Genomic DNA, 14,676 nt, shown 5'->3' with positions numbered 1-14,676 from the left:
GCTTAACAGAGCATCACGAGTGATATTAATATGTGGGAAAAAGTACCGGCAGGTTTGGAATTCATGAAGAGAAGGACAGAGAAATTTTAATTCAGAAAATGGAGAAGTACACCCATGTATCTATGGGCACCTTATCTTTGACAAAAGAAGGCAAGAATATACAATGGGGAAAAGATGGTCTCATCAATAAGTGGTGCTGGGAAAACTGGAGAGCTATACATAAAAGAATGTAATTGGAACACTTAAAGAACTAAATATAAGACCAGAAATTATAAAACTCTTAGAGGAAAACATAGGAAGAACACTTTTTGACGTTAATAATGAACACTTTTTGAATAAATAACAGCAAGATCCTCTATGACTCACCTCCTAGAGAAATGGAAATGAAAACAAACAAACAAAAAATTTAAAAGTGGGTACTAATTAAATGTAAAAACTTTTGCACAGAAAGAGAAACTAAAACAAGGTGAAAAGATAACCCTGAGAATGGGAGAAAATAATAGCAAATGAAAACTAACAAAGGATTTTATTGTTCAGTCTCTCAGTCGTGTAGGACTCTGCGACTCCCATGGACTGCAGCATGCCAGGATTCCCTGCCCTCCACTATATCCCTTTCTCAAACTCATGTCCATTGAGTCAATGAGGCCATCCAGTCATCTCTTTTTCCCCCTTCTCCTCCTGCCCTTAATCTTTCCCAGCATCAGGGTCTTTTCCAATGAGTTGGTTCTTCACATCAAGTGGCCAAAGTATTGGGGCTTTACTTTTGTCATCAGTCCTTCCAATGAATATTCAGGGTTGATTTCCTTGCTGCCCAAGGGACTCTCAAGAGTCTTCTCCAGCACCACGATCTGAAAGTATTAATTTTTCAAGGCCCAGCCTTCTTTATGGTCCAACTCTCACAGCCATACATGACTACTGAAAAACCATAGCTTTGACTATATGGACTTTTGTCAGCAAAGTGATGTCTCTACTTTTTAATACACTGTCTACATTTGTCATAGACATTCTTCCAAGGAGCAAGCATCTTATAATATCATACCTGCAGTCACTATCTGCAGTGATTTTGGTGCCCAAGAAAATAAAGTCTGCCACGATTTCCATTTCTTCCTCATCTATTTGCCATGAAGTGATGGTATCAGACGCCATGATCTTCATTTTTTGAATGTTGAGTTTTAAGCCAGCTTCTTCACTCTCCTCTTTCACCTTCAACAAGAGGCTCTTTCTGCCATAAGGGTTGTTGCTGGGGTCCAGCCCCGGTGGATCCAGGGTGATTCGAAGGTGGGGACGGAATCGGTGTCCTAGGAAAAAACTTAATTACAGATATATAGAGAGATTAGAAACAGATAGTGTAGTAAAAAATATTAGTGGAGAAAAAGAAGCTGAATAATTTGGTTTATGTGGAATACCAATCACCACCTACGTAGGCCACAGGCATCTTTCCGTTCTCCTGAAGGAGAGGAGGCACTGAGGCCTCCCCGGTCTGATCTTAGAAGTCCCGGCAAAGTTAGTAGGCTTGGTGCGTACCCTCGTACCAGATGGGAATTCAGCCAGGAAAACTGGGAGCAAGAGAGAAACGACATGGGGGAATCAGTCTTTCCAGAAACTGATCCGATTTTTTTATTTTTCAGGTTTGTTTATATACCTTTTTGTTATACATAGGGATGAATACAGAGTCATGCAGGGGTCAGCAGACCTGACCCTTGTCACAATCAGGTGCTTCATATAAAATTATACAAAGGTCTTAAGGGTTTGACATCTTCTTCTGGCCATGAGACCTGCTGATATTTTATGGCCCTTTCTGATACCGGTCAGTTAACCAGAAAACTTATTTTTCCAGGGGTGATTTTTTCTTAAATCAGGTGCCACCCTCCAAATAAAGTTACATTCCTATAGGGTGAGGGTGTAGTGAGTTACAACTAGGAAAGGAATTTACTTAGCCTAAGGTTTAACATGATTAATCTTAAAGGTTAATACTTATTTTTCCTACATGCTAGTTATATTTATTATAAGGGCAAGGTATATGGAGATTTAGCAGCAAATATTGGCTCAACAAATGTAAACCCTTCACCAATGTTTCCCTTAAGATCTATTTAGTCTTAAGATAGTGATAAAGTTACATTTTTACATAGCAGGGACACAGTGATTTATAACAAAGTACAGTGATCTATAACAAAAAAGAAAATTCATTAACTCAAAAAGTTTAGTATTGCTAACATCAAAAACTACTATATTTCCTTTTCTATATTCCAAATACATTGATTAATATATTCCCAGGTGCCTAAGGATATGGAGGCCTAGTGGCAATCATTGACTCAACAATGAGAAAAGCCCTAAGCTAATACTCCAAACTCTCTGTGCTGTTTATGGTTGAGAGGTTGTCACACAAGCTAGTCTGTCAGCAGAGAGGTTTGACCTGAGACACCCTTGTCACACCCAGGGCAGGGAATTAGCAGTGATTATTGGCAGGACAAATGAAAAAACCCTTCACAAATATAATTTCTAATCAACCCACTATACTATACTAATAATTTTCTAACTTCTCAAAAGAGTCTGTATTTAGAAAGTTTTAAAGCATCTCGTGCCTCTCAAGGTTGGGAGGCTGTAAACAACCACATGTGGCTGGACGAACCTGATCAGGGAGGCTAGAGGACCTCCAGAGAAATTTCTAAATTGAAACACTCTTGTCATGCCCAGGAATTTTTATTAACTGGAGCTGCAAGTTAACTCCTTCTCCGAGAGAAATGGTTATGGGGGAGAGGCCCCCGTAAAGTCAGAGGTGTAGGTGAGAGCATGAAACAGACTCTGGTTTTGGGGTTGGATGCTCGGGAACAGGGGGTTTCCTGAGGCTTGATCATGCCTTTGTGTATGCCAAGCCTCCTTCCTCATGACCTTTGCCATGGGCGGAGTTCCTCACACTGGCCCCTGGCAGGTGGTGTCACCTGTATATCTGAGGTTATTTACATTTCTCCTGACAATCTTGATCCCAGCTTGTGCTTCATCCAGCCTGGCATTTTGCATGAAGTACTTTGCATATAAGATAAATAAGCAGGATTGCAATATACAGCCTTGACATACATCTTTCTCAATTTGGAACTAGTTTGTTCCTTGTTCAATTCTAACTGTTGTTTCATGACCTGCTTACAGGTTTCTCAGGAGATATGTAAGGTGATCTGGTATTCACAGCTGTTTAAGAATTTTTCAGTTTGTTGTGATCCACAGAGTCAAAGGCTTTACGGTAGTCAATGAAGCAGAAATAGATGTCTTTCTGGAACCCCATTTATTTTTCTATGATCCTACAGATATTGGCAATTTGATCTGTGTTTCCTCTGCCTTTTCTAAATCCAATTTGTAAACCTGGAAGTTTTCAGATCATGTACTGTTGAAGCTTAACTTGAAGGATTTTGTGCATTACCTTGCTACTATGTGAAATGAGTGCAGTTGTGCATAGTTTGAACATTCTTTGTCATTGCCCTTTTTTGGGATTGGAATGAAAACTGACCTTTTCCAGTCCTGTGGCCACTGCTGGGTTTCCAAATTTGCTGGCCCACTGAGTACAGGACTTTCATAGCATCATCTCTCAGGATTTGAAATAGTTCAACTGGAATTCCATCACCTCCACTAGTTTTGTTCATAGTGATATTTCCTAAGGCTCACTTGACTTCTCACTCCAGGATGTCTGGCTCTAGATGAGTGATCAAATCATCATGGTTAATTGGGTCATTAAGATGGCAACCTATTCCAGTACTCTTGCCTAGAAAATTCCATGGATGGAGGAGCCTGATGGGCTACAGTCCATGGGGTCACGAAGAGTGGGGCACGACTAAGCAACTTCACAATGAAGATCTTTATTGGATATATTTTTTAAATGTATTCTTCCCATCTCTTAACCTCTTCTGCTTCTGTTATGTCCATACCATTTCAGTCCTTTATTGTGCCCACCTTTGGATTAAATGTACCCTTGGTTTTTGTAATTTTCTTGAACAGATCTCTAGTATTTCCCATTCTATTGTTTTCCCCTATTTCTTTGCAATATTCACTTAATAAGGCTTTCTTATATCTCCTTGTTATTCTTTGCAACTCTGCATTCAGATGGGTATATCTTTTTTTTTCTTTGCTTTTTGCATCTCTTTTTTTCCTCTGCTATTTGTAAGGCCTCCTTAGACAACTTTTTTGCCTTTTTTGCATTTATTTTTCTTAGGGATGGTTTTGATCACAGTCTCTTGTACAACATTACAAATGTTACAAACCTTGATAGTCCTTCAGGCACTCTATCTATCAGATCTAAACCCTTGAATCTGTTTTTCATTTCCACTGTGACAAAGGATTAACCTCCAGAATATACAAGTAGCTTATGCAACTCAATTCCAGAAAAGCAAACAATCCAATCAAAAAGAGGGCAGATCTAACAGACATTTCTCCAAAGAAGACTTGAAGATGGCTAATAAGATGCCCAAATTATTAGAGAAATAGAAATCAAAACTATAATTAGGTATTACCTCATAGAGGTCAGAATGGCCAATATAAAAAAATGTATAAATATTAAATGTTGGAGAAGATATGGAGAAAAGGGAACTCTCTTACCCTGTTGGTGGGAATGTAAATTGATACAGCCACTATGGAAAACAGTATGGAGATTCCTTAGGAAAAAAAAAAAAACAACTAGGCATAAAACTATCATATCCAACAATCCCACTTTTGGGCATATACCATGAGGAAACCATAACTGAAAGAGACACATGTAACCCAATGTTCATTGCAGCACTACTTACAATAGCTAAGACATAGAAGCAACCTAGACGTCCATTGACACATCAATGGTACATATATGAAATGGAATATTACTCACCCATAAAAAGGAACTCATTTGAGTTAGTTCTAATCAGGTGGATGAAACTAGACCCTATTATACCCAGTGAAGTAAGTCAGAAAGAGAAAAACAAATATCATATATTAACACAGATGTATGGAATCTAGAAAGCTAGTACTGATGAACCTATTTGTAGGGCAGCAATGGAGACACGGACTTAGATAACAGACTTGCGGATACAGCAGGGGAAGGAGAGGGTGGCACAAATGAGAGAGTAGCATTGAAACATATATATCACCATATGTAAAATAGATAGCCAGTGGAAATTTACTGTATGACTCATGGAGCTCAAATTTAGTGCTTTGTGACAACCTAGAGGAGTGCGAAGAGGTGGGAGGTGGGAGGGAGGTTCAAGAGGGAGGGAACATATGTATACCTATGGCTAATTCATGTTAATGTATGGCAAAAAACAATACAATATTGTAAAGTAATTATCCTCCAATTAAAAAAATAAATTAAAGAAACTAAAAAGAAAATGGAGAAATAGGTAACTGCAAAAGGATTAACTGTAAGTAATCATTAACAAAGTGAATTGTAAAAAGTAAACTTGCAACTTAAAATTAAACAAATAATCTATAATAAAAAAAAAACAGTCACAGGGCAATCAATGCATGTTGAGTTTATAAATACTATTATCTAAATATCACCTCATGAATTTGAAGTCAGAATTTTAGAATTTATTTCTATCATCACAGTTTTCCATTAGAAGGCAAAGTTTCATTTTCACTTTTATATTCCTTTCCATTTCTCTGGTATAATGTTTCCCTTATATTTGTCTTCAAAACATGCATACATTCTCATTTCTCTCCCAACTAGTTTAATCTCAAAATTGAGCCTAATTGAATCCATAAGTTTACTTCAGACTCATTCTTACTATTCACTATAGGCATATCCTGTTAGTAAGGTGGGAGGTATCAAAATAGAACTATAAGATTATATAAATTATGAAAAACACTCTTCTATTATTTTAGAAGCTTCCAAAGAGATGGTATTTCCCCATCCATATTTCCTTCTAACTTTCATTTGCACGGCTACTGGTCATTTTGCCTGAGTTTTATTCAAGGTTTCTCAAGCACGTTGATGTTAAAGAGTTTCCCTGAAACTCAATCACTTGATAAGCTTTACTTCTTTTTCTCTACCACATCCTTGAAGATTCCTGTGTTACTAAAATTAGCATTTTAACACTGATTCTCTATTATCACATGGTTAAAACTTGTGAGCTGACACAAGTTACAAATTTCTCAAGATAATGGCATGAATGGTGAAGCGGAAGGGCCATGGCACATCACATGTTACCAGAAAATATTTAATGCAGGTTTGTGATGGGAGCTCATTGGCTTAATGGGTTGTAGCATGGCACTTGAGGCCTTATTGCCTGAGAATATCCACTTAGTGTGTAGTAGTAGTTCTTACAAGTGGGACTTTAAATCTACTATCAGAAAATGGGAAAATTATATACTAGGAGGACACTATGGTGGCATATATTTTTAGAACAATATTTAAAGAAAACAGCTCTATGACCAACTGGTAACTGGTATTATATATCAGAAGATTCAGACATTCTTATACCTGCCTAAGTATTAATAGATAGCTTCATAGTTTGGAGATTAAAAAAAGAAAGTCTCTAAGTGTGCATTCAGTTCAGTTCAGTTCATTTCAGTTGCTCAGTAGTGTCCGACTCTTTGTGACCCCAGCGCACAGGCCTCCCTGTCCATCAACAACTCCCGGAGTCCACCCAAACCCATGTCCATTGAGTCAGTGATGCCATCCAACCATCTCATCCTGTCATTCCCTTCTCTTTCTACCTTCAATCGTTCCCAGCATCAGGGTCTTTTCAAATGAGTCAGTTCTTCGCATCAGGTGGCCAAAGTACTCCAGTTTCAGCTTCAACATCAGTCCTACCAATGAACACCAAAGACTGATCTCCTTTTAGATGGACTGGTTGGGTCTCCTTGCAGTCCAAGAATTCTCAAGAGTCTTCTCCAACAACGGAGTTCAAAAGCATTAATTCTTCAGTGCTCAGCTTTCTTTATAGTCCAACTCTCACATCCATACATGACCATTGGAAAAATCATAGTGTTGAGTAGATGGACTTTTGTTGGCAAAGCAATGTCTCTGCTTTTTAATATGCTGTCTAGGTTGGTCATAACTTTCCTTCCAAGGAGTAAGCGTCTTTTAATTTCATGGCTGCAATCACCACCTGCAGCAATCTTGGAGCCAAGAAAAATAAAGTCACTGTTTCCCCATCTATATGCCATGAAGTGATGGGACCAGATGCCATGATCTTAGTTTTCTGAATGTTGAGGTTTAAGCCAACTTTTTCACTCTCCTCTTTCCCTTTCATCAAGAGGCTCTTTAGTTCTTCACTTTCTGCCAAATAGTGGTGTCATCTGCATATCTGAGGTTATTGATATTTCTCCCAGCAATCTTTATTCCAGCTTGTACTTCCTCAAGCCCAGCTTTTCTCCTGATGTACTCTGCATATAAGGTAAATAAGCAGGGTGACAATATACAGCCTTGATGTACTCTTTTTCCTATTTGGAACCAGTCTGTTGTTCCATGTCCAGTTCTAACTGTTGCTTCCTGACCTGCATATAGGTTTCTCAAGAGGTAGGTCAGGTGGTCTGGTATTCCCATCTCTTTCAGAATTTTCCACAGTTTATTGTGATTCACACAGTCACAGGGTTTGGCATAGTCAATAAAGTAGAAACAGATGTTTTTCTGGAATTCTCTTGCTTTTTTTGATGATCCAGCAGTGTTGGCAATTTGATCTCTGATTTCTCTGCCTTTTCTAAAACCAGCTTGAACATCTGGAAGTTTGCAGTTCATGTACTGCTGAAGCCTGGCTGGGAGAATTTTGAGCATGACTTTACTAGCGTGTAAGATGAGTGTAATTGTGTGGTGGTTTGAGCAATCTTTGGCATTGCCTTTCTTTGAGATTGGAATGGAAACTGCCTTTTTCCAGTCCTGTGGCCATTGCTGAGTTTTCCAAATTTGCTGGCATATTGAGTGTAGCATTTTCACAGCATCATCTTTCAAAATTTGAAATAGTTCAACTGGAATTCCATCACCTCCACTAGCTTTGTTCATAGTGATGCTTCCTAATGCCCACTTGACTTCACATTCCAGGATGTCTGGCTCTAGGTGAGTGATCACACCATAATGATTATCTGGGTCATGAAGCTCTTTTTTGTACAGTTCTTCCGTGTATTCTTGCCACCTCTTAATATCTTCAGCTTCTATTAGGTCCATACCATTTATGTCTTTTATCGAGCCCATCTTTGCATGAAATGTTCCCTTGGTATGTCTAATTTTCTTGAAGAGACCTCTAGTCTTTCCCATTCTGTTGTTTTCCTCTATTTCTTTGCATTGATCACCGAGGAAGGCTTTCTTATCTCTCCTTGCTATTCTTTGGAATTCTGCATTCAGATGCCTATATCTTTCCTTTTCTCCTTTGCTTTTCACTTCCCTTTGTTTCACAGCTATTTGTAAGGCCTCCTCATACAGCCTTTTTGCTTTTTTGCATGTCTTTTTCTTGAGGATAGTCTTGATTCCTATCTCGGGTACAATGTCACAAACCTCCATCCATAGTTCATTAGGCACTCTGTCTATCAGATCTAGTCCCTTAAATCTATTTCTCACTTCCACTGTATAATCATAAGGGATTTGATTTAGGTCATACCTGGATGGTCTATTGGTTTTCTCCACTTTGTTCAATTTCAGTCTAAATTTGGCAATAAGGTGTTCATGATCTGAGCCACAGTCAGCTCCCAGTCTTGTATTTGCTGACTGTGTAGAGCTTCTCCATCTTTGGCTGCAAAAGATATAATCAATCTTTTTTTGGTGATATCAACCATCTGGTGATATTACATGCAGAGTCTTCTCTTGTGTTGTTGGAAGAGGGTGTTTGCTATGACCAGTGCATTCTCTTGGCAGAACTCTATTAGCCTTTGCCCTGCTTCATTCCGTATTCCAAGGCCAAATTTGCCTGTTACTCCAGGTGTTTCTTGACTTCCTACTTTTGCATTCCAGTCTCCTATAATGAAAAGGACATCTTTTGGGGGGTATTAGTTCTAGATGGTATTGTAGGTCTTCATAGAACTGTTCAATTTCAGCTTCTTCAGCCATACTTGTCGGGGCATGACTTGGATTACCGTGATATTGAATGGTTTGCCTTGGAAACGAATGGAGATCATTCTGTCATTTTTGAGATTGCATCCAATAACTGCATTTCGGACTCTTTTGTTGACTATGATTGCTACTCCATTTCTTGTAAAGGATTCCTGCCCACCGTAGTAGATATAATGTTCATCTGAGTTGAATTCACCCATTCCAGTCCATCTTAGTTAGCTGATTCTTGAATGTCGATGTTCACTCTTGTCATCTCCTGCTTGACCACTTCCAATTTGCCTTGATTCTTGGACCTAACATTCCAGGTTCCTATACAATATTGCTCTTAAAATAACAGTGTGCATTAATATATGTATAAAGGTAATATATTAGTTGGTAAGATTATAGACTCAGTGTCAGGCCTTTTGTGAAAACTGACTCACACTTTATCTATGAAACTTTAAACAAAATTACTTCATATACTTATCATTTTCTTTTCTGTAATCTGGAGTTCTTGCTGCCTCTCACTTCACAGAATTATCAAAGTTTGAATAACTGTTAAATGATTGAAAAGGACATTTTGCATACTAATTACTGTATGTGTTTGAAACTACAGGAAAGTAAGTTTTGCCTATTATTTATTTTAAATAAAGTGAAGAGGCATTACTATCACCTGTGACATTTCCAAATCTGGCACATGACTGTGATTTGACTGCACTAAAATTCCTGTTCTTAATGGCATATTCACAAGTTCATGTGCAAATACAATGTATGAATTTTTCACTTCAGTGCTTTTCACTGAAAATTTTTACAGAAATGGAATAGAAGAGCTCAGAGACACAAATTCCTGATTTGATTGCCTATCTTCTTAAAAAGCCTAGCTCCTGTGTTGTAAACTCACATGGTTAAAAACTAAAGCTACAAAAATGACAAAGAAGGATATTATGTACACTTACCCGAAGCTGCTACAAATGAGCCATAAGAGAAATCTTAAGAATTTCAGTAGAATATATATATATATATATATATATATATATACACACACATATATATCAAAAGTTCTTTCCATTTGTGACAAATCATTCAGAGTAGAGACAGTCCATGTTGTATTAATTTTGATGATTGTAATGATTGGAATACAGGTGTTTGGTAGCCAAACAGGGATTAAACACCCATTAGAGGTGAGAGATAAATGACTCTGGAACATCACATTACCTGTATATTCATAGAAGTGGTAATGAAGGTAATGGCTTTCATTCATTCAATATAATACAGCTTACATACAAGAATCCCTGAAGTCTTTATGTACTATGTTACACTTTATCTTCTTGATTTACTGATTCTAGAAAAACTACTATGTTTTATTTTGTCTGATTATAATTTTCAACAGCTTATAATAAAAACATTTCCAAGTTAATTCCACTTATTATTCCCCCTTTTGGCAAAATGTATTTAATAATTACTTGTGAAATATTTATTAAATGAGGTATATATATTAACTGATGCTGAAGCTGAAGCTTCAGTACTTTTGCCAACTGATGAGAATAGCTGCTCATTGGAAAAGACCTTGATGCTGGAAAACATAGACAGCAGAAGAAGGGGATGATATAGTATGAGATGATTTGATGGCATCACCGACTCAATGGACTTGAGTTTGAGCAAGGTCTGGGAGATGGTAAAGGACAGGAAAGCCTTTAATGCTGCAGTCCATGGGGTCACAGTGAGTTGGACATGACTGAGTGACTGAACAACAACAATAACATATTAAACATGCTAATGGTATATATTCCTAATTTTGATAATATATTTTTATCTCATATAAATTTCCATCAGCTATGATTCATATCATTGTTTTATATGCCATTAACAATAAAAGGAAGGGCTTCCCAGGTGGCACAGTGGTAAAGAATCCACTTGTCTATGCAGGAGACACAAGAGTCACAGGTTTGATTCCTGGGTTGGGAAGATAGATCTGTTGGAGTAGGAAATGGAAAATTCCATGGACAAAGGAGCCTGGTGGGCTACCGTCCATGGGGTTTCACAGAAAAAGACACGAATGAGACTGTATGACACACATACACATAAATACACATACACAAGAATAAAAGGAACAAATACGCTCACCAAACCAAAACAAGCTATAGAACATAATGTTAGTCACTCAGTCGTGTCCAAGTCTTTGTGACCTCATGGCCTGTGGCCTGCCAGGCTTCTCTATCCATGGGATTCTCTCAGTTTAGGGCACATTCAAATGTCTAAATATCTGGTATAAAAAAATGTGAAAATATTTGATTTCCCAAACTGATAAACTTACAAGTTTCATCCATACTGTCACAAATAATAACATTTTATGTTTTCTAATGGCTGAAAAATATGTCATTGTATATACATACTTCATCTTTTTTATCCAGTTATCTGTTTACAGACTCATAGGTTGTTTCTCTTTCCTGACTATTGTGAGTAATACTGCAATGAACATGGAATACAGATAATTCTACATGATCCTGTTTTCATTTTCTCTGGATATACTCAGAAGTGGGACTGTTGGATCATATGATATATTAATTTTATGATATTAAATCTGGCATGATTTTAGAAATAATAAAGTTAGTTTGAAGTTATCTTATTCTGCTTAAGATAAACAAGTGAATATGTGGTGTGGGGAATGGGGGTAGGAGATTGGGAAAATAGGCACAGTAAATAACATTTTTAGTCCAGACTGCAGAATAAGAGGAATTACTTGGGGAATGTTTAGATTTATAAATTCTAGACTAAAAGTTACGTCTCAAACAAGCAAACAAAAATCTCAGCCAATATGTGGTCACCATTATCTCTTTTGGACTCAAAGTTAACTATTTCAGAAAGGTATATCATGTGATTACAATAAACAAAGATTTCTTTTTCAGTCCTTTCAATTTTCCATTTTCTCAGAAAGTGATAAAATTTGAAATAATTTATCTTAAATCCCACATTATCTCTCTCTCTCTATATATATATATATATATATCTGGGCCAGAGAAGCCTGGTGGGCTACTGCCCCTGGGGTTGCACAGAGTGGGACATGATCGGGCACACATATACATACATACACAAGAATAAAAGGGGCAAATATCCTCACCAAACCAAAACAAGCTTAGAAAACAGTGCTAGTTGCTCAGCTGTATCCAAATTTATATATTTATAAAGCATTTAAAAGAGTGTATATATGTATACTTAAATGATTTTATGTATGTATGTATATATATATATACATAATTTCAAAAGTGTTTATGTATATAAAAATTTATCTTTGTAAAACAGTATATGAGAAGAGGGAAGGAAAAATTTTCAAATGCAATCTTGGTCTGTGCTTTTAATGTAATGCAAGTGTCAGGGGCCCAGAAGTTAGGTAACAAAAATCTGTAGAGGTGAGAATGGAGCAAGATATTTTATGTCAGTTATAGTTAGATGATGGGAAAATAGAAGAAGAAGACATTTAGTTACTTTATGCCACATTTAGTATATCAAAGGGAAAATCCTATTACCCTCAAGAATATAACTAAGCCAGAAATCTTTTCCTTGAAACCAGTCAATTAGAATCCATAATGGTAGGTCCATTGAGACCTATGAGATGTAAAGACCTATGAGATGTTTGTTACAAGAATATTAGACTGTGATTATTGGCATGATGTGACTGGATCTGTTTAAAAGAGCTATAAATCAGTCTGGCTCTTGCTGGATTTTATGCTAAGTGATATAAAGGGCAACAAAATTAGTTGAGAGAAGACAAGAAGAGTGAATCAGATATATCTTGATAAAATATTTTTTAAATTGTGTGGAAAAGATAAAAACTTCTTGAGTCAATACCATTATTTCTAGTTCTAAAAGCTTAGCTCTTCAGAATCTGTATATATCCATAAATTACATCAACTTATGAAAAAGTTAATTAGAATGAGTTTCTTAAACTCTAAGCCCAATACACTACATTGCCCTATAAATTGATTAAGACAACATTGATCTTTTTGTAACAACATAAAATATATTTTCAGAACCTTGCTAGATGCTGTAGTTAAACAATAAAATATAAGATATAAGTTGTATCTTCTAGAATTTTAGGCTTTCATTGGCAAAAAATAAACCAAAAAATATGTGGTATCAAATAAGTTTTTTAAAAATTTATAAGTTTAGAATAACATGATATACTTTTTATTGGAAAGAAGGACTGGGATCAACTGAAATTACAGAATTTTTGAGTTTTCATTAAAGGAAAATATATGTGAAGAGAAACTAGGCAGAAGTGGTCTTTGAATAGTAGCTGAAACTACAGGAAGAAAAGCACTGGAAGAGAAACATTCCAGATAATTGCTGTCATGATTATTGAATATGGCAATTTGTGGGACAATATGAAGACTCTTCTGACTAAACATATTAGAAATTTTGGCAAAACATATACAGTGAGATCAGGGAATATTCTGTTTGAATGCCAAGCGATGTAATTTTAAGTTAGCAAGTTAGGAACTAAAAGGTTTTTAAAGTTTATTTCTTCAGTTGTGTATATATATATGACTTTACAAGAAACATCTCCATGTTGAAAGATATGTTTAGGAAAGTTTACCACTGATAACTGGGCTTCTCTCATAGAGTCAGAGTTACAAGTGTGCAAATTTTATTGCTAACAATAGTGCTTTAATTTTTTTATCAAGACAGTCCCTGTTATGTTTCCAACTAGCTAAACCAAGTTTTTGCCTCAGTAACTGATCCTGTGCCCTATTGTTTTAAGAGGATTAACCATATATTCATTCTGTCAGCCTTCCTTTTCTCAGGTTTTAAGTTTCCCACCTAATTCTCACACAGTAAGAAGTCTTCTACGTGTTCTTAGATTTTGATAATACTACTGGTTGGACTTTGAAATCTCTAAGCTTTGATCGTTGAGATTAATCAATATTTCCAGTTAGTTCCCTTTGACCAAATTCTTGCCTATAAGATTTCTTATAGAGTTATCTTATAAATATTCTAAACTTTCTTTGAAAATTAGAAGTGAACCTTTCTGGTTTCAGCATCTCCCTAACACTACCTTTTCCCACTAAAATAGTTGGAAAGCCCCAACTTTGCCATCAGATATGCTCACTTCGCAATAGAAACATGTAAATAGTTTTTAGGGAAAAGTTTTAAACTTTAAAGTATGAAAAAGAACTCTCTGGAGGAAGAAAATATTTTTTTCTAAAAAGCAAAGAACATGGCAAATTCAGTTGTAATAACTGTGTTTAAGAATTAGTTAAAGAGGAGAGTGAAAAACTTGACTTAAAGCTCAACATTCAGAAAACAAAGATCATGGCATCTGGTCCCATCATTTCACAGGAAATCGATGGGGAAACAGTGGAAACAGTGTCAGACTTTATTTTTGGAACTCCAAAATCACTGCAGATGGTGACTGCAGCCATGAAATTAAAAGATACTTCCTCCTTGGAAGAAAAGTTATGACCAACCTAGATAGCACATTCAAAAGCAGAGTCATTACTTTGTCAACAAAGGTCTGTCTAGTCAAGGCTATAGTTTTTCCAGTGGTCATGTATGGATGTGAGAGTCGGACTGTGAAGAAAGCTGAGCGCTGAAGAATTGATGCTTTTCAACTGTGGTGTTGGAGAAGACTCTTGAGAGTCCCTTGAACTGCAAAGAGATCTAACCAGTCCATTCTGAAGGAGATCAGCCCTGGGTGTTCT

Source organism: Oryx dammah, unplaced genomic scaffold, assembly GCF_014754425.2.
Source record: "Oryx dammah isolate SB20612 unplaced genomic scaffold, SCBI_Odam_1.1 HiC_scaffold_5, whole genome shotgun sequence".
NCBI classification, from domain to species: Eukaryota; Metazoa; Chordata; class Mammalia; order Artiodactyla; family Bovidae; genus Oryx; species Oryx dammah.
This window is presented reverse-complemented; position numbering follows the sequence as displayed.